The following is a 22,674-nucleotide window of genomic DNA, read 5'->3' on the forward strand; positions in this document are numbered from 1 at the left end:
TAATCTATGTTTTTTTTTTTTCTGTTTCATGTTTTGTTGTTGTTTCTATACTAAGGTCTTCATTCCCATTAGAGAAATATTTGTCAAAGGTGTGGGTACCCAAGTGGAGCAAAGAATTCTTGAAGACTTTGCTCTATGTGCAATGAGGGGCCATAGGTCACATGTACTTTGGAAAGCTCCGTGTTCTCCACATGTCATGGAGTCTCACAAATTTTCACTTGAGATTCTGTAACTTAGCATTGACCCCAATTCACTATCTCTTTTTGAAATGTACTCAAATACCATTTTTAAAATAGAAGAGTCCACATGTATATAATAGGCTCAAAGCAACCAATGCGGTTTATTTAGGAAATATGATTCTAAAAAAGATTATTAACAACTATAGGTGGTTATGTTTTATTTGTATGCATATGTGTGTATCAGTGTGTCTGTGCATGTACATGGATAAAACATTTGTATGTATGTATGTGTGCATGTGTCTGTGTGTGCATGTATGCATGTGCTCATGTATGTGGATCATGGTGCACACTTGGAGGTCAGAAGTGTTGATTCTCACTTCCTGCCTTGTTTGAAGCAAAGTCTCTTTTTTGTTATTCTTCATATGACAAACGACCTGGCCTTTAAGCTCCCACCTGTGATCTTGCTGTAGAAGAGCTAGGATTCTAGACACTGTGACTCACTCCCGTTACTGTCTTCTTCATATTCATACGGCAAATGCTTTACCCAGTTAGCCAAGTACTAAGAATTCCTATTCTTCAAATCAATTTCTGAGCAATTTCCTCTGGCTCCATTGCTTTCCCTGCTAACCCATCATCTTTCCAACCCCATTTCTCTTAGGAGGAAAAGAAAACAAGCTTATCGTTTCTCTGGATTATCAGCCCATTTGCTTTTTCATACTGATTTTTCTATTCTGTGTATATTCTCCTGTCTAAGCTTTTATAGGCATTTTACAGTGACAAACACATTGTAAACAACATGTTAATGGATGACTACTATCACATTTTATTAAAAATCAATAACCTTTTACACAATGATTTGAATGCTTCAATCATTTCTCAATTTACTATAGAAAATTTAATGTAAATTTAACATTTTTGTGGATACATTTTTGTTCAGGTCATAGACTAGTCAGTAATAATATTTTAATATAGTGCTTACCACACTATAATATTCCCTTGATTTTAAAAAATGTTTCCCTGCAAACATTGGCTATGGCCATCTAAAATATAGGCACTGTAAACCTTGAAAGTTTGAGGAACTTTTAATTACTGTCCCCCAACCCAATTTTCTAATGTCAGAATCATTTTAATCTGTGCTCAAGTTATATCTTATATAAAAGTCATTTATACCATCTGAGGAGATTCTATACCAGCAGACACAAATCCATGTACTTGCATAGTTTTTCTTCTCTTCCTTATATGCCCTTATCATTTGGGGGAGTTAAACATGTTTCAACTCAAAGCCAGTTAGTCAAACCTCAAATACTCCATGCAGAAGAAAGAAAGCCTTTCCCAGACCTTCCCCCAAGAGCAATGAACTATGTCGCTATGAACTCATCGACAAAGAGAATATCTTTCTGTTCCCTAAAGAACAAAATAGAACGGCATGTGGCCCTGAGGTATAATTGCTTAGCCAGAGTAGGCTGTGGGTAAGGAGAGGTGATGGACCTCAGATCGGCTGACAATGTGGTTCTGGGAGATAGTCCAAGTTTATTTGAGGTCATCAGGAAAGGGGATAACATTTGAAATGTAAATTAAGAAAATATCTAATTAAAAAAAGGAAGTTACAGATGCTACTTCGCAAATGGTCAGAGTTATACAATTTTGAAGTTTTGTTTTTTTTTTTTTCTTGAGAGATCCTTTCCTTTCCCTGACTGGCAACAAGCAGAAACTTAGCAGGCAATTCCTTCTGACAGTTTAAAATAGAAATGACACCAACATGGTTATGTCTGTGTGTTGGATAATTGCTTGTTTCGTTTCTAGAACCATCTCTTGCTAGTCTAAGTGCTACATGTGAAGAAATAAATAAGACGGGTGAAAGTAATTTTGAATCTCAATGTAACTGTGTTACTCCAGAAAGAATGGTATTAATGATATTTGCAGTGTGCTTTGTGAATACTGAATGGAACAGTTAGCCTTCCTCATACTCCTCATAGCACCGGGGTGTATAGAATCAAACAGCAAGGGACTCAGATTCATCAAGACCCCATGCTGTAAATGTGTGGGCCGTGTGGACATGGATGAATTGTGGGTAGGTGGAAACTATTCATTCTGGTCGGGAGCATTGGACTTCTCCGCAGAACTCCACTGCACGTTCTCCAGGTCTCTTCTGTGTTGGTCTTTGTTATTCACCAGACACAGTGTCGCTGTTCATTCCTCATTTATTACATTTCAATCTTGAATTGTTATTCTAGTCATGGAGAAGGAGCCTAGAAAGTTTATTAAATGTAAAGATTGATGAATGTTGAAAGTTCTACAACTGCTTTGCAGGTTTCAGTTTTAATAACTAACACAGAGAAGTGTGCCTCAGATGATGTTGCTAGACAATACAGCACCGAGGAAAACAGAGCAGAGACTTCCAGTTAAAGTGAAAAAAAACCAAAACAAACAAACAAACAAAAAAAAAACTACCTTACTTTGCTATGCTCTAGAGTTGTTGGGAAATAAGACTATTTTTATTTTTTTTTAAAAAAAATCATCCCAATAATGTTGTTTGGATTTGGACAATCTCTCTGAATTTTTCTTCTAATACCTAATGGACACATTAAAAAGTAGTAATACTATGTATTGCATTGTAGTGTTTACTGGCTAACACCTTTGAGAATGAACACACTTGGTAGAGGGATTTTTCTGGTGAAGATCTGAGCCTGGGTGACCTCTTGCAATGACCAGTGTTGTAAACACTTGTAATGACCAGTATTGTTATCCACTGGATTAGGAGCCTGTCTTTAACACATGACTGGAAGCTTTCAAAAGAATAAAACTAATCAAGGGTCTGAGGAAACATGCACCTACTCTTTGCTAAGGTTTTTTTTTTTTTTTTTTTTTTTTTTTTTTTTTTACATCCCATAATGTGAATGATACTGTTATTTTGTAGGTGAATAAATTTAAAATGCTTCAACATTTATTCCAACTGTGAGACAGATAATTTTGGTTTTACAATATACAATTACATATTTTGAAAAACATACCTGTGGTCTAAGATTCATTCTAGGAAGTTGTAACTTCATTTATGAATTGTTACTTGTATTGTGAAATACTATCTATAGCTGTGTATGCATCTTTTACTTTTATTACAGTCCTGTACTCAGGGTTAGAGAAGGTTAACACTTTAGATGGTTAGAGTATCTTTTGAGGACAGAAAGAGATGGAAATTTTATGTTTTTGTCATAGATGCTTACTTAACCAAACCATTATAAGTATCTATATTATGAATTTATAATCCTAAATTTGTGTCATGTGCAAATATAGTCTACATCCAACTTTCTTTGCATTTGGCTTTTATGTAGAGGATTAGGAAAGCACAGGCCATTGTTCCCTCAGTCTCTTGAGCATGTATATGAAAATCAGTTTTAGTCATTTAACAGAAATTAATTGGAATGGATTTTCTATAGAAAAAAATGGATTCTTGTTGAATTATATCCTTTCTTATTATTTGTATCATATTAGACTTTAAATATTACTTCTACATTTGACATTTTATTTATTTATTGAAGTTAGTGAAGAAGCATTAGATATGAAAATGAAATCAGTGGAGTGTGAGAAGGACAAAAATTACTGCATTATTACTTTATTCTCTAATAGATATTTCAGATAAAATCATTTAGGAGTTGTTATGTATACAATTTCATAAGGAACTAGGCATGCCTTGTCCTAATACTATTTAAAAATCAACATACACCCACAAAGCCCTGTCTTTCCAATGAACAGCAAGTTAAATGCAATGTTCTTGTTGGCTCCCATCTTCTTGGTCATTGGAATGAAGGGTCCTTCTGTGTGAATTCAGTCCATTAAATCTTAAGATGAAATTGACAGTTTGGTTTTTTATGTCTTCTCTAGTTCCTCATTACTTGAGACTGAACTCTAATTTCTAAGCATTGAACTTCTGTCTTGTTTGTCACCTTTTTCTGTGTGAGTTCTCTGATCTGGAACCACTGTCTATTGGGAGCCATTTCTCTTCCTAATCCAAACATGGTGGGTCCTGTCAAGCCATCTTAGGTTACAGCTGTCCCTCCAGCTCTTCTATCCTTTCTGGTTGTTGTTAAGATTGGCTTTGCCCCCTGTAGAATGTCCATATTTGATCCTATGACTTTGATCAATAGTACAGATGACCCGAACCTCTCAATTCAGTCATCCAAAGCCTAAATTACAATTCCCCTTGGTTTAGCTATTTTACTATGGCTTATGAGATGGCAAATTTAAATTTTTACTGAACAGTTTAATTTATCCGGTGACCAGATTGTGAGAAAATACCTTTTGTAGGCTTCCCTTCTTGATTTAATTTTGCCACTTTGTTGATGAACGTTAGGTTGTGTAATTATAATAGAATGTCTTGGTTTGCATTATAATGATTTTATAGCATTCTTTCCTGATATGAAGTAAAATGAAGACAATTTCTAGTTAAGCCTTAGAGAAATTCTATGCAAGAACCTAGGAATGATTTAGAATTTATCCATATGCTATTTTTAAAAAATTTTGGGGTATAGGAAACTCAAGGAGGGGTAGCCACCAGAATGTTCGAGATACCAAGAAAGCAAGAGGCTCCCAGGACTTAATGGGGATGACATTAGCTGAAATACCCAGCAAAGGGGAGAAAGAACCTGTAGAGGCCATATCCAGAGGTTAAGCACAGTTCCAGGTTGAGGGATGAGGCTGCCTACCTTTCTCAAAAATTTTAACCCAGAATTGTTCGTGTCTTAAAGAAATACAGAGACAAAGAGTACAGCAGAGACTGAAGGAAAGGCCATCCAGAGACTATTCCACCTGGGAATCCATCCCATATACAGCCATCAAACCCAAACCCTATTGTTGGTGCCAAGAAGTACTTGCTGATGAGGGTCTGATTTAGCTGACTCCTGAGAGACTCTGCCAAAACCTGACCAATACAGATGTGGATACTTGTAGCCAACCATCAGATAGAGCACAGGGACTCCAATGAAGGAGTTGGGGAAAGAACTGATGGATCTGCAGGGATTTGCAGCCCCACAGGAAGAACAACAAAATCAAGTAACCAGATCCCCCTCCAGAGCTCCAAAGGACTAAACTCCCAGCCAAGTGTACACATGGATAGACCCACGGCTCCAGCTGCATATGTAGCAGAGAATGGCCTTATCAGGTATCAATGTGAGGGGAGGCCCTTGGTCTTGTGTAGGCACGATGCTGCAATGTAGGGGAATGCTAGGGTGGTGAGGTGGGAATGGGTATGTGGGTATGGAAACACCTTCATAGAAGCATGGAGGAGGTGACAGAGGATAGGTGGGTTTCAAAGGAGAAACTGAGAAGGGGAATAACATTGGAAATGTAAATAAATAAAATAACCAATTCAAAAAAAGAAAAAAATGTGTGTACATACTTACAAATGTGTGTGTATGAGTGTGTGTGTGTGTGTGTGTGTAAATAGATGTGCATGCATGCTAGGTAGATGCATTCTAACCTTCTGCTTGTTTGAAGCATAGCTTCTTTTTTATTAGATATTTTCTTTATTTACATTTTAAATGTTATCCCCTTTTGGTTTCCTCTCTGAAAACCCCCATTATATCCCCTCTCTTCCTCTGCTCACCAACCCACACATTCCAGCTTCCCTGTCCTGGTATTTCCCTAGACTGGGGCATCCAGCCTTCTCAGGACCAAGGTCCTCTCCTATCATTGATGTCCAACAAGGCCATCCTCTGCTACTGGAGCCTTGGGTCCCTCCATGTGTACTCTTTGGTTGGTAGATTAATCCCTGGGAGCTCTGGGAGTACTGGTTGGTTCATAATGTCATGCCTTCTATGGGGCTGACAGTTTCTTCAGTTCCTTGGGTCCTTTCTCTAGCTCCTCCATTGAGGACCTTGGAAGCACAGCCTCTTGCACACTAGAATAGCTGGCTCACAGGCTTCCAGAGATTCACCAGTCTCTGTCTCCCACCTCACCACAGGTATGATGGGATCACAGATAAATACTGCCAGTTCATCTTTTCATGGGTTTCAAGACTCCAACTTCTAGGCCTCCTCCTGTGCACAAAGCATGTATCCAGGGAGCCCTTATACCAAAATACCTGAGGAAATAAACTTGAAGATGACAATGATTATTTTGTTTACTCTCCTGGAAGTTCCAGTCCAAGGCAGTTGCTCAAGTGATGTGGTCCTGTGACAAAGGTGATACTTCATGGTAGGAACATGTAATGAAACAAAAGAGTTAATTCTTCAATCAGAAAACAAAGAGAGAAAACAGAGAGGAGATCAGAGACACAGCCAACTTCCAAACTATTCTCCCAATGACCTAAGGATTTTCTATAAGGCATCACTCCCTAAATGATACAACATTTTTGATAACACCAATAGGACCAAGCTTTTTTTTAATTTATTTTTTTATTTGATATATTTTTTTTTATTTATATTTCAAATGATTTCCCCTTTCCTGGCTCCCCACTCCCTGAAAGACCCATAAGCCCTCTTCCCTCCCCCCTGTTCCCCCATCCACCTCTTCCCACCTCCCTGTTCTGGTTTTGCCCTACATTGCTGAACTGAGCCTTTCCAGAACCAGGGGCCACTGCTCTGTTCTTCTTGGACATCATTTGATATGTGGATTATGTCCACACACCTATGTCCACTTGATCTTTGACAAAGAAGCTGAAAACATCCAGTGGAAAAAAGATAGCCTTTTCAACAAATGGTGCTGGTTCAATTGGAGGTCAGCATGCAGAAGAATGTGAATTGATCCATCCTTATCTCCTTGTACTAAGCTCAACTCCAAGTGGATCAAGGACTTTCACATAAAGCCAGACACACTGAAACTAATTGAAAAGAAACTGGGGAAGACCCTTGAGGACATTGGTACAGGGGGAAAGTTCCTGAACAGAACACCAATAGCTTATGCTCTAAGATTAAGAATTGACAAATGGGACTTCATAAAATTACAAAGTTTCTGTAAGACAAAGTACTGAGCTTTTAAAAAATGAGCTTTGAGGATATTCAGAATTCAAACCATAGCATATTTTTGTTCAATGAAATGTTTAAAGTACCTATTGACAGATTTGGGGAGTTATTGATCACTTGTACCAAGGCATTATAAACAAGTAAAACAAAATAAAGAAGAAAATAAAAATCCACAACAATAATTAGTTGCTTGTGATATAGCAATGGATTGAGAAAACATCATTTTATTTCTTAAAGATTTTTAAAAATGAGAAAAAATAACAATGTTATTGTTATTTGTTATATCATTGATTGGCTTTTTGTCTCTATTAATTCTAGACATTTAAATCTGTGGCATTATTATGGATGACTTTGAATCGTAGTTTTACTCTTCAATTCACAATATAGTTTCAAAATTCATTAGGTAAAGTTTGTGTGTTTATCTACAAATGTAAGGTTGTGATGGTTTGAATGAAATGTCCCCTATGTCTTGGGCATTTGACTAGTTGGTCAATAGTTTTAATGTTGTCTGAAGGAAAGGTTTTAAGGAGTACTCTTTTTTTTTTTTTTTTTTTTTTTTTTTTTTGAGGAAATAGTGTCTCTGGGGAAAGACTTGGAGGTTTCAAAAGCCAAACATCACTCAGAGTTTACTTTTTCTGGTTCCTGCATATTGATCAGATATAAGCTCCTAGCTTCCAGTTCTAGCCATCATGTCTGCCTGTTTCAATGCATCCCTGTGCTGAAGATAACTGTCTTTTTCCCTGAAACTATAATTCCAGTGCAAATAAACTTTTTCTTCTATAAGTTGCTTTGCTCTTGGTGTCTTATCTTAACAATAGAAAGTAATTAATACAAATGTATTGTATTAGCATGTTGAAGAAAATTTTAATCTCAATGTGGAGTTTCTACCCTGTCTTGGTCATTCAGTTCCTGGATAAAAGACACACAACTTTTATTATTTACAATATCTCTTAAACAGTACAAGAGCTGGGCAGATATCTATCCTCTATGCTATTAGAATCTACTTGATAACCAGAATTGTTACTTACTATGCCTCACCTGTGCTGATTTAAACTCCAATTGTCCAGGCCTCAGGGCCATGCTCTCATGACTCACCTAACCATGATGGCTTCTCCATTTTCTGTCTTCGTCAGTTTATGGTTCTTCTCTGACTCAGAGCCCAGGAACCCTAAACCCTGTCTATACCTTTTCTGCCAAGCTATAAGCTGCCAGCATCTTTATTGACCAATAAGAGATACCATAGGGGCAAAGTCACTTGGGTATACATTGGGACTCTTGTCTCTGGGGAAAGGTCTCAGGTGTTGAGGAATCAGTATTAGCATTGGAACACAAGAAGCATCAGGCCAACCCACTACACTAGCAGACTCTAGAAGTCAAAACCTTTTCATAAGACTTAAAGAACTCAAGAAGTTAGACTCCAGAAAACCGAACAACCCTATTAAAAAATGGGGTACAGAGTTAAACAAAGAATTCTCACCTGAAGAACTTCGGATGGCGGAGAAGCATCTTAAAAATGCTCAACTTCATTAGTCATTAGGGAAATGCAAATCAAAACAACCCTAAGATTTCATCTTACACCAGTCAGAATGGCCAAGATTAAAAATTCAGGAGACAGCAGGTGTTGGAGAGGGTGTGGAGAAAGAGGAACACTCCTCCACTGCTGGTGGGGTTGCCAATTGGTACAACCACTCTGGAAATCAGTCTGGCGGTTCCTCCGAAAACTGGGCACCTCACTTCCAGAAGATCCTGCTATACCACTCCTGGTCATATACCCAGAGGACTCCCCACCATGCAATAAGGATACATGCTCTACTATGTTCATAGCAGCCCTATTTATAATTGCCAGATGCTGGAAAGAACACAGGTATCCCTCAACAGAAGAGTGGATGCAAAAAATGTGGTATATCTACACAATGGAGTACTATTCAGCCATTAGAAACAATGAATTCATGAAATTCTTAGGCAAACGAATGGAGCTAGAGAACATCATACTAAGTGAGGTAACCCAGACTCAAAAGGTGAATCATGGTATGCACTCACTAATAAGTGGTTATTAACCTAGAAAACTGGAATACCCAAAACATAATCCACACATCAAATGAGGTACAAGAAGAAAGGAGAAGTGGCCCCTGGTTCTGGAAAGACTCAGAGAAACAGTATTCGGCAAAACCAGAACGGGGAAGTGGGAAGGGGTGGGTGGGAGGACAGGGGAAGAGAAGGGGGCTTATGGGACTTTCGGGAGTGGGGTGGCTAGAAAAGGGGAAATCATTTGAAATAAAATATATCGAATAAAAAAAAAGAATTGAGAAAAAAGACTTAGATAAGTGCTTCATGTTGTTATTATATGCCTTTGCAACTATTGTGTCATTTGCTTTGTTGATATTCTATTAAAGCAGTTCATACCTTTGCATGTGAGTGACAGTGGTCTGCAGATTTCTTGTGTGTCTTCATTTGACTGTGCTTTCAGCATCACTGACAAGTCTTTCTAGTGTTTGTGCTGTCTCAGGGTGGATTTGTAGTATTTATTTTTCAAATCATTATAAAATTAATTAACAAAATTCAGTTTTGTAGTTTAATAGAGCCACAAGTATGATAGTAGATGCTTTAAGCATCTTTCACATATTTTCATAGATTAGTTTTATATGAAAACCTCAAGCCCGTAGACGTTAGGCACACCCTTAGTCCCAGGGGATGACAGCAAGCTGTGTTATAGAAAGCACAGACAACATACATTCAGTCATGGAGAAGGGGGTTCTCAGCTATGTTCAGACAGGTTCCAGAAAGGCCTTCAGCTGTGCCCTAAGGGAGTAAGCAGAATGAAACTAAGAAGACGGAAGAGTCTATCTCATAGCAACAATTTCCCACAAGCTAGGACTGGCCACTGTGGTACTCTTCCCTTCAGTACATGTAGCTTCCTTTGTTCTAGTATGAATCCAGCATTGCAGTAACAGATGGAGTAGAAGGGAACCAAGCCTTGCCTATAGGTATGGGCATAGGTGGTGTGGAGATGCTCAAGGTCACACTGGTTCTATAGAAACATTATCCTTCTTAAAAACTCATGTGGTGGACCATTACTCTTCTTCAAGGGATAATTTTTATTTTTGTTTTATTTATTAGTTTATTTGGATGCAGAGTCTCATGTATACCATGCTAGTCTCTATCTTGTACATTGTGTAGCTGAGGAAGACCTTGAACCTCCATTTTTCTGCACTTTCCCCTTGAGTGTCCAGATTACAGGTATAGCCTGTTATGCCTACTTTTTGTCATTCTGGGGGATCAAATTCAGGGTTGTTCATGCTGGCAAGTACTCCACTAATGGAACCATATCTCTAGCCCCATAAACGATTTAACTTCCAAGTTTAACTTCTTGTCTTATTGTAGGCCTAGTGAGACTTTTTATATCCTCTTTGGTTAGAAAAAAACTTCAATTAATGTTGAGTCCTTTCTTTCAAGAAAGTTCTAATATCTCTAACTTCCTAGCAGAAGACTACTTTATAGTCTTTTTTTATTGTCGTCAGAGTATCATTACTGTCTCTCTTGTTTCAAATGCTGGCAATGCTTGTTTTTTAAACAATTTGCCAAAAACATTGCCTTTCATTTCATTGACGTTTCTTATACTTTTATTTCCTTGATTCAGTGCTCTTTCTAGTCATTTTTACTTCTTCTGTACTGACTGCCTCAGATTTCTTTTTGCTGCTTTTATCTGGTTTTCTTAGGAGCAAGTGTCTTACTTCATAATATTTGGGAGGGGGTGTTGCTAACATCTTTAAATTTTGCTATTCTGTGTGCTCATTTACTATTGAAACTGCATTGTATTCTTGAATGTTATTCTATTGGAGAATGGAAGTTCATCTCTAGACTAGCTAAAGGCATATGAAAATGTTTGTTAGTTGAGTGAGATGTTTGCCATCAGCAGGGCTTGTGATCCTGCCCACATGGTTTTCAGTCCATATCAGTTTTTTTCAGCTAAAGTTAAGAGAGTGGAATGTTTTAAAAAGCCAAACTCTGAGTCATGCAATGTCTCTGCATGATTTTGGAAAAAATGATTAACAACTTAATACGAAATTTCTGTTACTGCACATGATTGGAAGAGAGAAACTGGCACTTTGGTATAGCTGTCCTGAAAAGACACCTTTTTCTCCATTTCTCTAGCTGTTCAGATAGCCAAACAGCAAGAAATGCTCCTAAGATAACAAATAGCAATGCATGATTGGATCATAATTAATACAGAATTCAGAAACTTTTGTCTGTGTTATCAGACTGCCACCATTGAAGGGAGCACAGTATACATATTAACACACACACACACACACACTTACACACACATGCATAATTGAACTGGTATCTTTGATATTTAAAATTTTTGCATAAATAAACCTTAGAGTAGAATAATATTTTTGTGACAGTTTTGGCCTGAATGTCAAATGTCTTGGGTCAAGTTGTTGATAGTTTGGCTCTTGTTTCTGTGTAGAAATGTAGTCCATGGTACTGCATTCAACTAATGCAGTAACTTTGCAAGACTTAGCAAGGATGGAAAAGAGAAATCACGACAAATTACAGGTTTTATGTGAATGAACATTTTAATTTCACTATAAAAATAAGATACTGATATTTTTTAGACATTGATCTCCTTCTGGAGAGAATATTTATTGCAGCCAACCATAAATGTTTTTGTATCACTCAATACCTTTAGGGTTTGAATTGAAGAGTTGGAACAGGGAATGGTCCCCACATCAGGAATAAAAGCAGAAAATTTAGTAGCATTTCTAGAGAGCTTAAGTGGGTCAGGATTATCCTTACTGCCCTCTCTCTCTTTTCTGAGCCCCCAGCCTGCTACTTATTCTTAAGTATGAACACTTTTCCCATGGAAACTCATAAGCCCACTATATCTCATCTTTGAGTTCTTGTGTTTGCTTTTTCCATACTAGTATTATTTTTAAAATGGACCATTTCATGACTTTGCATCATTCTTGTATAGGACCCATGTTAATCTTCTTTGCATCATTCTAATTTTGGTAAATGAGTTTATAAAAGCAAACGTTAGTTCTTAAAATGTTAAAACATGAAACAATAATTTAGTTGCACAGCAATATAAATTGTGAAACATGTTGGATGTACCTAGCAAGTAGACAAGGACTTCACCTTTGATAAAGTGAAAAGTATTTCCATATACACAGAAAACCTCAGACTTCTAAGTAACAAAATATGAATATGTATAACTCTACTCATTGTAGTTAAATCCTTTGCCTCTGTGTATTTTAAAAACAGTGTTATTTCTGAAACAGACAATGAACAGACAAACTCCAACATGATTTTTAATTCTTAGAGCCAACTCCATTGTACTTTGATATCTCACAGTGTAGAAGAACATACTTTGGATATGAAAGTGGTATCCATCTCTTACATTGAAGTAAAATAAGTAAAGGGACAAAAACTTGGTGGCACATTTCTGATGAATAGTACAAAAAAAGAATACTAGGAGAATGAACAAACAGTGCAGGAAGGCTTATAAGCTCACAATAAATGGAGCACTGGAGCAAATGAACAAACAGTATTTTAGTTCAGAAGGAGATAGCTTTCAAAGATGAATAAAAATCCTCCTAGGTATGAAGAGATGTATGGGTTATAACCACAGCAGGTTTCACACTGAACTTATGACCAACATCTCATCTTTCTATTTTTATAATTTTTATTTTTTTATTATATTCCACATAATATATATTTTATACCAATCATGAAAATGATGCACATGTTATTAAATCAACATAAAAAAGATAAAGTCTTTTTGTTTGCTCGCTTTGTTTTAAGTAGAGCTTAAAATCTTGGCTCTTACTGTAGTACAAACCCAAAATAAGAACAATTTTTAGATGTTGGAGTTCACTGTAACAAGGCTATACTTCAATGTCCCTCACATCACCAAAGGATTTTACCTTTATAGTAGCTAAGCTAAGAGTTGACAGTTCTGCTGCGCCAAGGAATGAGTTGTAGGCACAATTATTGGATACAGATTTCCTGCTATGCCCAAAGCTATTCGACTTGAGTGATTGTCATCATTCTTAGCCCACATGGAATAGATTACATTTATTTAAGAAATGGTGTGTGTATTAAGATGGTCTATCCATGAAGTTATTCAAACTGTTTCAATGAATAATGGATCAGTTTGGAGGGTTGCACAGACATTAGGAGAGGGTAAGTTTCTGGTTCATTGCCTCTGATGATTTTGAATAGCATTCATTTCAAGAAAAGAGTAACTTATAAGGTCATCTTCTTCAAAATTGATAAAATAATGTTAAATATCAAGCAAAACTTCAGTCTCACTCTTTGTTGTTCTCTTACAAGCAAACTCTGAGACTGTCTACATTTATTTTGGCTATATAAATAATTTTGAGATATGTAATATGTTCTGAAAACCATAGTATAGTGTAAAAACATCAAATAAACAATCCTACTTATAGAGAGGCTGAGATAGGAGAAGCATGATTTCAAGACCATTATGTAGTACACAGCAAGACACTGTGATGTACAAACAAGCAGAAAGTGTATATGGATTGTTCAATATTGGACATATTTCTCCAATTACCAATTGAGAGACCACTTGGTGAGAGCCAACAAATTTCTAATTCCTCATATTTTTGAATTTCAATCGATTAATATATGTTGGTATTATTAATTTTCATATTAAGAGATATTAAGGAAAAGTGATTGTTACTTCCTGTTATTTTTGTTGTTAGAGGTGGAATTATGTTTTGTGGGTTTGTTGAAAGATTACTTTCTTGATTTTCCTAGGGTATAGTTTCCCTCCTTGTGTTGGTGTTTTCCATCTATTATCTTTTGAAAAGTTGAATTTGCAGAAAGACATTGTGTGAATTTGATTTTGTCATGGAATATCCTGGTTTCTACATCTATGGTAATTGAGAGTTTTGCTGGATATAGTAGCCTGGGCTCTCACTTCTGATCTCTTAGGGTCTGTATCACATCTGCCCAGGATCTTCTATCTTTCATGTTCTCTGGTGAGAAGTCTGGTATAATTCTGATAGGTCTGCCTTTATATATTACTTGACCTGTTTTCCCTTACTGCTTTTAATATTTTTTCTTTGTTTAGTGAATTTGGTGCTTTGATTATTATGTGATGGGAGGAATTTCTTTTCTGGTCCAGTCTATTTGAAGTTCTGTAGGCTTTTTGTATGTTCATGGGCATCTATTATTTTACATTAGGGAAGTTTTCTTCTATAATTTTGTTGAAGATATTTACTGGCCCTCTAAGTTGGGAATCTTCACTCTCTTCTATATCTATTATCCTTAGGTTTGGTCTTCTCCTTTTTGTCCTGGATTTTCTGGATGTTTTGGGTGAGGAGCTTTTGGCTTTTTGTGTTTCCTTTGATTTCTACGGTATCTTCTGGACCTGAGATTCTCTTTTCTATCTCTTGTATTCCATTGGTGATGCTTGCATCTATGACTCCTAAACCCTTTCCTAGGGTTTCTAGCTCCAAGGCTCCAGTGTTGTCTCCCTTTGTGATTTCTTTATTGTTTCTAGTTCCATTTTTAGATCCTCGGTGGTTTTATTCATTTCCTTCTCCTGTTTGATTGTGTTTTCCTGTAATTCTTTAAGGGATTTTCGTGGTTCTTTTTTAAGGGCTTCTAGCTGTTTACCTGTGTTCTCCTGTATTTCTTATATTCTTCTTAAAGTCCCTATCATCATCATGAGAAGTAATTTTTAGACCTAAATCTTGCTTTTCCCGTGTGATGGTGTATCCAGAACTTGCTATAGTGTGGAAGAATTGGGTTTTGATGATGCCAAGTAACCTTGGTTTCTGTTGCTAATGTTCTTACACTTGCTTTCCGCCATCTTGTTATCTCTAGTGCTACCTACCTTCACTATATCTGACTGTAGCCTGTCCTTACTGTGATCCTGATTGTGTTAGAACTCCCCAGAGTCAAGCTGTCTCATGATCCTGTGATTCTGTGATCCCGTGATCCTGAGATCCTGGGTATGTCTGAGATCCTGGGAGTCAAGCTGCCTCTGGGACCCTGAGATCCTGGTGTTACCAAGCTCCTGTTATCCTTTGATCTTGTGATCCTGTGATCCTAGATATATAAAAGCACCTGGGAGTAGAGCTTCCTCTGGGTGTTGTGGGACTGGATGTAGAGTTTGTGCCCAAGGTCTGCACAGGGCAGACAGACAGACTGGAAGGAATCCATGCCACTGGTCTGACAGAGTTCATGTGTGCTTGGTCTCTGATGGTCCCAGTAACTCCCAGTGTTGGGACAGATGTTGGGACCTCCTAACCTCTGATCCTATCATATCTCTTATTTTTAAAGGTTTTAGAGACTGGGATGTCCTAGAGTCGATTTAACTATTATCATTTTTGATACTTAATTTCTGCATCCTGATCAAACTGGTGTCATATACTTACACTGACTTATATAATCATGTTGTGTTGTGTGGTTTCATATAAGTCCCCTTAGCTTGAATCAGTTAGTTGTTTGTTTTTATACAAGTAGTCATTTTATATTCTATATAGAAATTATTTACAAATCATTTGTGCTTATAATATTAACTAATTTAATTTTCTTAAAAAACGTTTAAAGAAAAATATGGACTCAGTGAGATTATGACAAAGGGTTATGTCCCAGGAAAGGCCTGGGAGTAGCTGGGAATTTGAGGTAAGGTTCAAGTTGACTGGATTGTAGAAATTCTTATGTACTCTCCCCAGCATTATGGTATTCTCCTGTGTAAAATAAAGAATATTGTTCCTGAAATATCTATCCTATGTTGTTGTTATTAATAACAACAACAATAATAACTTAAAACTATTATTGTGGAGGAGATATATGCACCACAGCACATATGTGGAAGTGAAAGAACAACTTTGTGGAGTATGTTTTCTCTTTCCCCCTTTACATGGGTTCTAGGATCACTTAGGTCATCAGACTTGTCCAGTAAGACTCTTTACTTACTGGGCCATCTCATTGTCCTGAGACTTCTTCAACTTTCTGCATTCCTAAGTGCATATTAGAAGCAATGATACATTTCTACTAATGCTGTGATGAATGCTACTGATTTGGCATGCATTTATATTAAGAAATAAGTGTATTGTTTAATAAGTTCTCTAGATGTGAGTCTGGGAGCTGTCTGTGTATTGCTAACCATTGTGCTTGCTCTCCACTGAAAGATGTCCAAGATGCAAGGAAAAAAAGCAGAAATCATCTATAAACAGAAATATGAGACATGGCTTTTGTAATTGTTTCTACTCTTTAGTCATAAAGCCATGACTGTACTTTGGTGTGTTTGGGAAACTGTACAAGAAATACTTAAATGTTCTGTGAAGACAATTTTGAGGATGGAAAACACTTGAAAATATAAGATTATAGTTATTATTTGACTCTAAGCTCTGCTTTTCCCAAGTGCTTTGCTGGACTCAAAACAGTTCTTGCCCTTCTGATGTTCCTTTCCCTCTTGGTGAGGCCATTACTTGAAGCTGGCCAACAGCTTTCTGTCCTTTAGAATAGTCTTGTTTAGTTCAACAGTGGTTCAGCCCAAGAAACCTTGAAACAGACAAAAAATTTTCAAGTGTTCGGCTTGTCACCACCTTTGTCATTAATTCTGCCCAATTTGGAAGAAATAATATCTCACTCTTGATATAATAGTGGTTTATTAAAACGTAATTAACGTAGGAAACAACAAAGAAGACAGCCAAACGTAACTCCAAATGCTACAATCTTAAAATAGCTACTATTAGCTCTATAAATATATTTTCTTGATATCTATCTATACCTCTTTGTGAATAGACAGACATAATAGACATACATTGCCTCACTAAAGTTCATGAACATAGCAGTAATTTCATTAAATTAGATCATGTGATAAATGCAAATCATAGAGTATTAACCCAAGTGACCAGGGTATACTGTGTTTTCTTACACAAAGCACATATAAGCCTTTTGTTTTTCCTTCATGAAATCAATCTAAAGCATTGACAATCTGGGCCAGCATTCTAGCCCACTGTTCAGAAACAGAAGTGAGCTCCAGATGATGTATAATAAATTAGCAACTGTGGTATTATTATACCTGGCCAAACTACATTGACAAGGAAACCTATTTAGTTGGTTTATAAATACTTATATAAATGAAGTTGGGTGATAGTAACTAAACCAAAATATTTTTATTCACGTGAATGTGTTACACTACTAGCAATTTTGTTTGATAGCTCATAAAGACAAGATGTGAGATAATTAACTATCATTTTGTTTTGCTTTCTGAATAATTCTGTGATATATAAGAAATGTTGGCTTACTTTAGTAACAGACCTAGGTAGGAGAGTCTTAATGTCTATGTCATATTTGTTTCTGAAAACTCAAATCACAAGACTGTTCTTAATCAAACTGACAAACTTGAATTTTTTGCTTTGTTTTATCTTTTTTAAATTTGCTTTTAGTGCATAGTGATAAACATTTTTTCTAGAATATATTAACAATGAAAATTTTCGAGGAGTATAAACTCAGGATTAAGGGTAGGTTTGAATTATCTGGCTAGCTTTTTGGTCTTCCCTGACTTTTGTAAAATTTCCATATTTTTGACTCATCATGAAATCACTAAAATGTCACAAATTATGACAAAATACTGCAAAAGTGGTTTGCAACCTGAGCTTAGTTTGTCAAGCTCATATTTGCATTAATAAAAATCTCAAGTACTATATTTCTGGTATGAAATGATTTGAATACCTATCGATTTCACTTAATTGCTGCCTTCAACATACATTTTTGCTATATAGAATATTTCCAATGCAAAAACCATATTACCATAACACCTGCTAAATGATCATTAGAAGCCATGCTTCTGGAAAATATGTAGTGTGTTTTTGGAAAGCCATTCTGTGAGAGACAATTACTTTGCTGGCTGCATTATGAAACAGTCAAATATGATACTAGGGACCCAGTGGTGTAGGCTTAGATTTTTCAAAACTTACTTTAATAAGGGTTTTTTAAATGATTCAAGCTCCCTTCTAGCCCTCTGACCAAAGGTAGGGGAGAAGAAAGGCTAATAGGAGATCGAGGGTGTGGACATGTTTAGAAGTAGTTCTTTGGGGCGATTCCAAACAGTAGGGGCAGTCTGGTCTAATTGCAAACAGCAAACATGAACCAATCGTAGCTGATCCTTCCAGAATAAACCACAAGGTACCACCAAATTGGTACAAGTCCTCATAAGCAGCAAGACAAAGTCAGACAAGCAAGGTATTGCAGGATGAGCCAGTGCAAGAGGAGCATCAACAAAGACCAGCAAAGCCTTGCAAAGCAAGCCAATAAGAAAGGGACCTCTTACCATCTGTGGAATTATATTTATATTCTTTCCAACATCATGTATCCTGTCAAGTGTCTGCCTCAGCCAAACATCCTTTCATAAAACAGCTTCTAGAAAAACATTACATGACACAACTGAGTCTCCAAAGAAACCAGAAATTTCCATTTTACAGTGGCATGATGCAAAGGCAGAACATTGAACTAGATTACCTGGGTCATTTTTTTCTATTGACCTAGTTTACTAATCAATGCCTATTAAATCCATTCCTATTGGAAAATTGGAGGTTGTGCTCTTGTAAAATAATTTCTAGAAGGCTTATTATGTTCTAGTAATGGTACCTCATGGATCTTCAATGCTCAAATTTTGACCTAACTCAGTGTGATACAGTACAAAAGACAAGAAGCCTGTTTCCTGTTAAATGATGAGGGCCAGATTTTCATAATCTGTATTAGCTAAGTGGTTATGTTTTTTTAACATCCTAGATAAAGGTTTCCCTGATCTCTTTTGGAAGGAACAGCACTTGATCGTTTGTGTTATTTTCAGTATAACAAAGCTTCACTGCTTCTAGTCTTATGTCTATATTGCATTTTACACAACCTTCGGGATTATTCATATACCACAGTTAAGTTTACACTCCCGAGGGAATTGTTTTTTTAGAAACAGAAGGAATCTTGGATTTTTATAGCTTTCTCCATGACCTTAAATCATTATCTGTCATCATAAAATTTTTCACACCTATTCTTTACCTCTATGTTTCATTTCTTTGCATTAATGATAAGACAATTTGATAATTAAGATTTCAGTATTTGCTGCTGAGAAATTAGCTAAATTTTCCACATCCATATTTAACCTAAATTCTGAAATGATCTTAGACATCTTCCGGCTCACCTTTAGATGACTTTCACTGATATTCTAAAGCATGTGTGGTTCTTATAACTACTTACATCCCTGGTTCTTTCTATAAGGATGCTTTCAGAGCCACACTGAGGTTCCTTATTTAAACTTTAATAGTAGCAAATCCTATTGTAACCTCTTGGCAATCATCTTAGTGGTCCTTCTGTTTTATTGTATTTTTTCTAAGTCTTCAGTGTATGTATGTACCATGACAAATGGCCTATCACTTCCAATATTTCTTAACCTTTGGGTCATGATCCCTTTGGTGGTCACTTATCAGATATTCTGTAAATGAGATGTTTTCATCAGAATCCATAAACATAGCAAAATAACAGTTATGAAGTAGCACTAAAATAATGTTATGTCTGGGAGTCACCATGATATGAAGAACTATATTAAAATGCTTATTAAAGGCAGCATGAGTATGGTTAAGAACTGCTATAGAGCAAAAAACATGGAAGAAAACAACCAATAAACCAACCACAAAACACCTGATGAGGTAACATGTGTATGGCATGGACCTAAATCAACCACTACAATAGGAACCGGGAGACTGGCTTCAGTGTTTATGATTTGGGTCAATTTCTGAGGGATGACAGGTTTTTCCAAAAGAGAATTATTGGTACCTAATTAAGAATCCACAAGTGAGCCTTTTTATTCATAGTTTGACTTTTGACACAATGCACTACTTCTACCCTTAGTAAATGCCATTCCTTTTTGTATGGTTTTATTGTGTAGCCCGAGAACTAAAACTTATGAATTTGGTCCCATATGTGGCAGTGCTGAAAGCAAGGACAGTACACTTAATTCACTAGAGGGGCTACTGTGAGTGGAAGTGAGGTGCTTCCAATAGGAGGCTATTGTCTAGATTTCTATTTCAAAATATGACATCATCCTTCCACACCAACTTTTGTATACAATGCCATCCATTCTAATGTTGACACTCGAATCTCAAACAATTGGGTCACTCAGCTTTGGACTTTCAGACTCAAACAAGAATTAAATAAACTTCTTTATAAAGTTATTGAGCTTCAAAGATTTTGGCAAGGCAATGAAAGAGGGACTGCCACAGAAAAGTGGTATCAAAAAGTGGGGCAATTTCTACAACTATACCTGGATCCATTTCAGTTGTGTGACAGACAGAGCTTGAGTGAATTGGATGGAGAAAGCCGGAAAAATTCTAGCAGTCTGTAAAAGAAATAGCAATTCTGATGACTCAGAAAATAAGGAAACCAAGAAATTGGTTCAAGATAGAAATAGAAATGGGAGATAGATAACTGGGCTGTATTGTGTCTGTGACCCAAATCTTTGTGAAGACTGAAATTAAGAATGATGGGTAATTCAGACTCAAAAGGTGAATCATGGTATGCACTCACTAATAAGTGGTTATTAACCTAGAAAACTGGAATACCCAAAACATAATCCACACATCAAATGAGATACAAGAAGAAAGCAGGAGTGGTCCCTGGTTCTGGAAAGACTCAGTGAAACAGTATTTGGCAAAACCAGAACGGGGAAGTGGGAAGGGGTGGGAGGGAGGACAGGGGAAGAGAAGGGGGCTTACGGGACTTTCGGGGAGTGGGGGGGGGCTAGAAAAGGGGAAATCATTTGAAATGTAAATAAATTATATCAAATAAAAAAAAAAAGACAAAAAAAAAAAAAAAGAATGATGGGTAATTGACCTGGCAGAGGATATTTCCAAACAACATAGTATATGGCCAATACCATAGGTTTTAGTGTAATGTTTACTGGTTTATAGTGACTCCTGGGAACCAAAGACAAAGAACAAAGATTTAGAAAACTTGTAAGGGTGATAACAGGATCAGAATTAGAGGATGTGACCAAGTGTCCAGTCTTTCATGTTATTCATAGTGAAAAAGACAATGATAAAGAGGCCTTGATGGAGGAAATATCCAATGGAGCCATGCCTAATGAAACTATGGCAATGTAGCCCTTGTGGGACCCTAGGAGAGATCCACAACTCACCTTGGAGAGCTGCCAACTAGCCTGCAGTCTCAGAGTGTAGCCTGTGACTGTGATTCAGAAAGAAGATTCTCAACAGGTTTAGGGGGCTGGCCTGATTCATGACATGGTTAAGTAACTTATTGGTTACCTTGTATATAACATTTTTGAGTTTTATATATTTAAATATTTCTCCACCTCCTCCTCCTCCTCTTCCTCCTCCTCCTCCTCCTCCTCCTCTTCCTCCTCCTCCTCCTCCTCCTTCTTCTTCTTCTTCTTCTTCTCTCTCTCTCTCTCTCTCTCTCTCTCTCTCTCTCTCTCTCTTTCTCTCTCTGCTTCATCTTTACATTTCAAACACTGTCCTCCTCCTTGTCCACCATCACAGAGTTCCTCCCTCCATTCCTCCTCTTTTCCTCTGAAAGGGTGGTACCTCCTTGGGTATCCCAACTCCCTGGTGTATCAAGTCTCTGCAGTATGAAGCATATCATCTCCCACTGAGGCCAAACAAGGCATCCCTGCTGGGGAACAGAATCCATAACCAGGCTTTAGGGACAGCCTTCACTCCTTTTGTTGGTTAACCCAATTATCTGCTACATATGTGCCAGCAGCATGGTTCAGCCTGTGTATGTTCTTTGGTTGGTAGACTAGCCTCTGAGAACTTCCAAGGGTCCAAATTAGTTGACTCTGTTGGTCCTCTTGTGGGTTTCCTATCCCCTTCAGAGCCTCCAATTCTTCCTCAAACTCTTTCGTAAGAGTCACTGACTTCTGTTTAATGATTGGCTATGGATATCTGCATCTGTTTCAGTCAGCTGCAGAGATGGCTCAGCTATTAAAGACTAGACTAACAACCAAAGATATAAAGTTTGTCTTTTAAAAGTAGCTTTATTTTTTTATTTTTTTTATTCAATGTATTCTTTATTTACATTTCAAATGATTTCCCATTTTCTGGGTCCCTACTCCCCGCAAGTCCCATAAGCCCTCTTCCTTCCCCCTGTTCCTCCATCAACTCCTTCCCACTTCCCTGTTCTGGTATTCCTCTATACTGTTGCATTGAGTCTTTCCAGAACCAGGGGCCACTCCTCTGTTCTTTTTGGACATCCTGGAGACCAGTACCAGGAGAGAATCCCCGCGGCCATATTAGCTGCCAGCTGGGGCAGAAGAGCTTCACTAGGTACTGTATCACTCCTAGCTTTAGATCTCTGGGGGTGCAAACCACCAGAGGTCTGCCTGGGCTCAGGAACTGAGCACATAGGAGGTTCATCTGCCCGACTTCCGGGCGTGGGGCCTGTGTCCTACCTGGAGACCAGCACAGGGAGAGAATCCCTGCGGCCATATTCGCTGCCTGCTGGAGCAGAAGAGCTTCATTAGGTACTGTATTACCCTG

General features: G+C 37.3%; 1 non-coding gene across 1 annotated transcript; it reads right to left on the reverse strand.

Annotated features, from left to right (window-relative positions):
* Positions 1 to 12,070: 12,070 nt before the first annotated feature.
* LOC127670330 (U6 spliceosomal RNA) lies at positions 12,071 to 12,174 on the reverse strand. The gene has a single exon (XR_007974537.1). It is a non-coding gene; the product is annotated as a U6 spliceosomal RNA (small nuclear RNA).
* Positions 12,175 to 22,674: the final 10,500 nt, after the last annotated feature.

Source organism: Apodemus sylvaticus, chromosome 19 (genome assembly GCF_947179515.1).
Source record: "Apodemus sylvaticus chromosome 19, mApoSyl1.1, whole genome shotgun sequence".
In the NCBI taxonomy this organism is placed as follows: domain Eukaryota; kingdom Metazoa; phylum Chordata; class Mammalia; order Rodentia; family Muridae; genus Apodemus; species Apodemus sylvaticus.